Source organism: Pan paniscus, chromosome 5 (genome assembly GCF_029289425.2).
Source record: "Pan paniscus chromosome 5, NHGRI_mPanPan1-v2.0_pri, whole genome shotgun sequence".
Taxonomy (NCBI): domain Eukaryota; kingdom Metazoa; phylum Chordata; class Mammalia; order Primates; family Hominidae; genus Pan; species Pan paniscus.
In genome coordinates, this window is record NC_073254.2 from 28,658,999 (window position 1) to 28,664,998 (window position 6,000).

Below are 6,000 nucleotides of genomic sequence, written 5' to 3' on the forward strand. Positions count from 1 at the left end.
TTGTTAATAGGTTGTCAAAATTCATTTTGCTAGTCTATTGTTTTTCTTCTAATACAAAAAGATTTGCTGATTTGTTCTTTCGGATTATTATACCACATTTCCTCTGTGTCTAAGCCGTGCTTGAAAGAACATGTGCGACAGTTACCTTGGGAAGGTCCTTCTAGCGAAATATCGAGTCTATCATTTAGTGAATTGCCGTCCCACCCCTCCGCATCCCTCCCCTTTCCCTTTCCTCCCCACCCCCGCCCATTTCATTCACTTTCTTCCTCTCTTCCAAGTAATAACTGCTTATCAGAATTCATGGCTCTATTAGAATGGAGGGAATTAATTTCTTTTCTCTCTCTCTCTCTCTCTCTTTTTTTTCGAGACAGGGTCTTGCTCTGTTGCCCAGACTGGAGTGCAGTGGTGTGATCATAGCTCACTGCACCCTCAGCCTCCCAGGCTCAAGTGATCCTCCCACCTCAGGCTCCCAAGTAACTAGGACTACAAGCATATGCCACCACAACCAGCTAATTTTAATTTTTTTTTGTAGAGATGGGGGTCTCCCTATGTTGCCCAGGCTGGTCTTGAACTCTTGGGCTCAAGTGGTCCTCCTGCCTCGGCCTCCTACAGTGCTGGGGTTACAGGTATGAGCTACTGTACTCAGCTTGAATTTCTATAGACGATTTATCCGTATCTTGTCCTGCACTCTCATTTGAATTTTCCCAATGTAAAAGTTTCATTTTGGCCGGGCGAGGTGGCTCATGCCTATAATCCCAGCACTTTGGGAGGCTGAGGCAGATCACCTGAGATCAGGAATTCGAGACCAGCCTGACCAATATAGTGAAACCCCGTCTCTACTAAAAATACAAAAATTAGCTGGGCATAGTGGCATGTGACTGTAGCCCCAGCTACTCAGGAGGCTGGGACAGGAGAATTGCTTGAACCCGGGAGGCGGATGTTGCAGTAAACCAAGATCCTGCCACTGCGCTCCAGCCTGGGCAACAAAGTGAGACTCGTCTTAAAAAAAAAAAAAAAAAAAAGTTCCATTTTGAGGACTCTCCCTCTCTCTGCATCCTCTGCAGACATTTTTCAGAGCCTGTCGCTGGTAACTTTCTTCACAGAACGCTGATGCTTTGTTGGTGGCTGGAAAGCCAGTGGAAACTTTTTCAGGGTGGCTGCCTTGATCTTCTCATTGAAAACAGTATACTGCTGACTGTGATTCCTACTGTTATGGGAGAGAGATGAAGTTTTTTCTTTTTCTCTTTCTTTTATATTCTTTTAAAAAACCTGACAATTTTCTCCAACCCACCTGAGATCTAATTTTAACTTCATGATCCTTTATATGTTTTGACATTCTAGAAATCAAAATGTCAGCGAGATGATCTCCTGGCAGAGTTTGATCAGTTATTACACAGACTTTACCAAAATAGCGATTAGTCTTGCCTGTCTGTTTTCTGTGGAAGGGGGACTTAAAGGATGGGTTGAGCTTTAAGTCTCTACGGGGGGATAGCATGGCAGAGGAATTCGGTCTGAGATCTTATCCGGCTCTGTCACTTACTACTTCTGTGTTCAGAGGAAGCCATTGGCCTTCTCTATCTCAGTTTCCCTGCCTGTAAAATAATCATAAAGGTCCTTTTCTAATTGGATGTTTGCTCCATGCCCATTTTTTACTTAATAGCAAGCTCCTTTAGTCATCTCTCTGAGATAAAGTCAGATAAAGTTTAGGGAGTCAGAAAAGAAAATGAGGGGTGTTAAGTGTCTCAGCCTTGTGTTAGAGGCCTGATTTTCCATCATCACTCAAAAACATTTGTTAGGGACTGATTTGTGGTGGACCCTGGGCTACTGTCCCCATTTCTCTGTGCAGCATGCCTTAGGGCTTTAGGAAGTCTTTTTTGGGTTTCTCTTTCACCATTTATAAATTGCACATTATATGTTATTATAAATTGCACATGTTATATGTTATGCATTGCATATGTTGTATGTTATAAATCGCACTGTTGTATGTTATAAATTGCATGTTATATGTTATAAATTGCACATGTTATATGTTATGCATTGCATATGTTGTATGTTATAAATCGCACATGTATGTTATAAATTGCACATGTATGTTATAAATTGCACATGTATGTTATAAATTGCACATATTGTGTGTTATAAATTATACATGTTATATGTTATACACATGTTATAAATGGCACATTTTATGTTATTGCACAACTCTCTTATGAGTGCCCCTTTCACCATTTATAAATTGCACATGTTAATTTCTACCTCCCTTGCCTCATGAATCTGTTATTAGGCTACCTGGGAGTGCTTTAAAATGCTCTGAGCTCATTCGAGAAAACAAATTTTCTGTTTTCCTATTTTACAAATTGTTGTGGGTCTGATAAGAACAAATGCATTCCCTTATGCCTCTGCACTCAATATGAATCTTACAACACTGGCATTAACAAGATCTTTGAAGTAGCCATCAGCCTCAATAGCATGCTAAAGACACTTCTGGTTTCATGGAATATACCGCATTGCAAGCTAGAGAAATAAATGCTGGAATCTATTTTTTGAGGAGAGAAAAATCTATCAGTAGCACCGAGAGATGTTCATGATGACATTACTCTTAAGATCATTGCCTCTCTACAACCTGCTAAGTGCTACAGAAGATAGCATGGGCTAATTTTGAGTGTGATGGCCTCAGCTCTTTTCCTGCATCTGCTGGCAGGGCTGTCGTCAGTCCTACTGGCTGCTTCTGGAAGACACAGCTTACCCCCAGCAACATGTCCAATCCTAACTCCTCCCATTGCTGTTCCCCTCTCAGGGCTTGTGTGAGTTTGTTGTCTCCACCCCACAAATGCCATCAGCTGCATTTCCAAAGCCCCTGCTGGGCCTTTCTGGGTTAAGCTCCTGCACACAATGGAAACATGCAGAGACTTCAGGAACAGAAAGTCCACTCAAATACAAGCTTTGCTGTTGCCCTCTCACAAAAAACATTGACCGTCTTTGAATGTCCTCTAGAAAATGGGGCCCTGCAGGGTAAGGTTTAGAGACTACCCTGAATTTAGGACAGAAAAAAGCATCTTATGAGAATAGGTTCTGGCTAGTACACTCTGCCCTCTTTACACCAAAGCCCTTTATTCCATTTTTATTTCTTGCTACCCACAACCAATTATTAATAGTTAAAAATCTCTCCTCATGTCCTTTCACAGTGTTTTACTATTTGCTAGTGTTTGACAACCTGCAGATGTCATCAGGAATTACCACTTCTTCTATTACAGATCAACCTGGCTCTGAACAAGGGGCCAGGCATCACAGTACAATTACGCTGAACTATTGTGACCGGTATGAGGAATCAGCATTTGTGTGTGTGTGCTTAAGACTGATGTATAGCACACAAAACACCTAAAGGGGCAGAAATACATGTCCATAGAAGTAATAAATAGGACACACAGGGTGTGTGTGTGTTGCACTTCTTTCTTCAGTGTTCTCAAGGAATAGTGATGACACTAAAAACTTATTGTGTGAAATATTTGAATTAATACTTATCTGTTAGTATAAATGAGCATTAACAGTTTCTTACCTGTATATAGAGTTTCACAGATTACAAAACATCCCAACACCTCTGTCAACCAAATGAGTAGAGAATAACTGATTATGCAATGATTTTTAACAATGACCTGCCATTATTTACTCAGTCTTAGATACTCAACAAACATTCTAAGTCATTACCACTATTGAATCTCTGTTGCTCTATTCCAGAAGCTTGTTGGGCAGACTTTCAAAGTTTCCAGTTGTCTTATGATTGTAGAGCCTGCATTTCCAATAATACTGGAATCAGTTGAGAATTAAGCCCTGGTTGGTGTGTGTCTTCTAATACAGGATGAGGAGAGCCATTTAGGCCCTGGCAGGACCTGCCCAAGTGTCAGATTTTCCACTTGCTCATTTGTTTGGGCCCTGAGTATGCTCCATGGTTGCCAGCTGGGGATGAGGTGCCCATCACTGGAGGTGTTCAAGGGTAGGTATGTAACACTTGTGTAGATGTTAAGGGAAAGTGTGAAAGGTTGTACTAGGAAACTGTGGTTGAGCTTGGCTCATTGCTGTTTTCTCTTCTTATTGGGCATCAACTAGATCACCCTTCCCAAACTCCCTTGCAGTTTTAAACTCTTATTTTGTGAAATCACTGAGCTTTCTGTATTTACTTGTTTTAGCAGCTAGCAGTTACCTCAGCTAATACAGTAACCTTTAGCGTTCCATCCAATCAGAGTCTAGGGTCATAAATCTGTTTCTTTCTTTCCTTTTTTAAGATGGGGTTTTTCTGTGTTACCCAGGCTGGGGTGCAGTGCTCACTGCAGCCTCGACCTCCCACACTCAGCCTCTGAAGTAGCCACTTCAGCCTCTGAAGTAGCTGGGCCTATAGGCATGCACCACCATACCCAGCTTTTTAAAAAAAATATTTTGTAGAGACAGGGTCTCACTATGTTGCCCAGGCTGGTCTCCAACTCCTGGGCTCAAGTGATCCTCCCTCCTCAGCCTCCCAAACTATGGGAATTATAGGTGTGAGCCACTGTGCCTTAAGGTGATAAATCTTGACAGACAAGAATCAGTTGTGATTTCTTTTGACTTTCTCCCCACTTATAGTTGATTCTTCTTATGTCTTCTCTCCTCTCTCCACAGGGTATCTATTTACCCATTTTTATAGGGTCTCAGATTCACTCATGGACAGGGAGGTGGCTAATGGTGGGTTTAGCCTATCCAATTACCCAGCTATATTAGTCAGAGAGTCAAGGTTCTTCAGAGAAACAGAACCAATAGGACACACACACACACACACACACACACACACACACACACACACACACAGAGAAAGAGAGAGAGAGAGGAGATTTATCATGGGAATTGCCTCATGGGACCGTGGAAGCTAAGAAGTTCCATGATGTGCTATCTGCAAGCTGGAGAACCAGAAAAGCCAGTGGGGTACTTCAGTCTCAGTCTGTAAGTCTGAGAACCAGGGAAGCTGGTGATGTAAGTCCTTGTATTTGTCTGTTTTCATGCTGCTGATAAAGACATACCTGAGACTGGGTAAATTATTTAAAAAAAGAGGTTTAATGGACTCACAGTTCCACGTGGCTGGGGAGACCTCACAATCATGGCAGAAGGTGAAAGGCGTGTTTAACATGGCAGCAGGCAAGAGAGAGAATGAGAACAAAGTGAAAGCAGAAACCTCTTATAAAACCATGAGATCTCATGAGACTTATTCACTACCATAAGAATAGTATGGGGGAAACCGCCCCCCATGATTCAGTTATCTCCCACTGGGTCCCTCCCACAACATGTGGCAATTATGGGAGCTACAATTCAAGATGAGATTTGGGTGGGGACACAGCCAAAGCATATCAGTCCTGGTCCAAGTCCAAAGAGCTGAGAAACAGGAGTGGTGTGGGAGCCTGCTAGTGTAAGTCTCAGATAGACTCTGAAGTCCTGAGAACCAGGAGTGCCAGTGTCGGAGGACAGGAGAAGATGGATGTCCCAGCTCAAAAGGAGAAAGTGAGTTAGCCTCTCCTCTGTCTTTTTGTTCTATGCAGGCCATCAAAGGATTGGATAATGCCCTTCCACATTGAGGAGGGTGATCTTCTTTACTCAATCTGCTGATTCAAATGCTAATCTCTGCTGGAAACCCTCACAGTCATACCCAGAAAGAATGTTTGACCAGCTATCTGGGCATCCCTTAGCCCAATCAAGTTGACACATTAAATTAGCCATTGGACCAGTTTGAAAGCACGCATTATTTACCGGTCATACATTCAGCCTGCTGTGGTTTGCTGCATGAGTCCAGGGGGTAGGCTGGGTACACAGGACAAATCCCAACCTGGGAACAAGGGTGACATAGCCTTAGGACATGGTGATTACAGATGGAGTTTGACAGAGCAGACTCCAGGGCCCAAATTGGAGACTGGGCAGGGATGGTGGAATCATTGGATCATGGTGCCTGCTGGAAGAGTTGCCTGCAAGAGGTGCCAAGCCCTG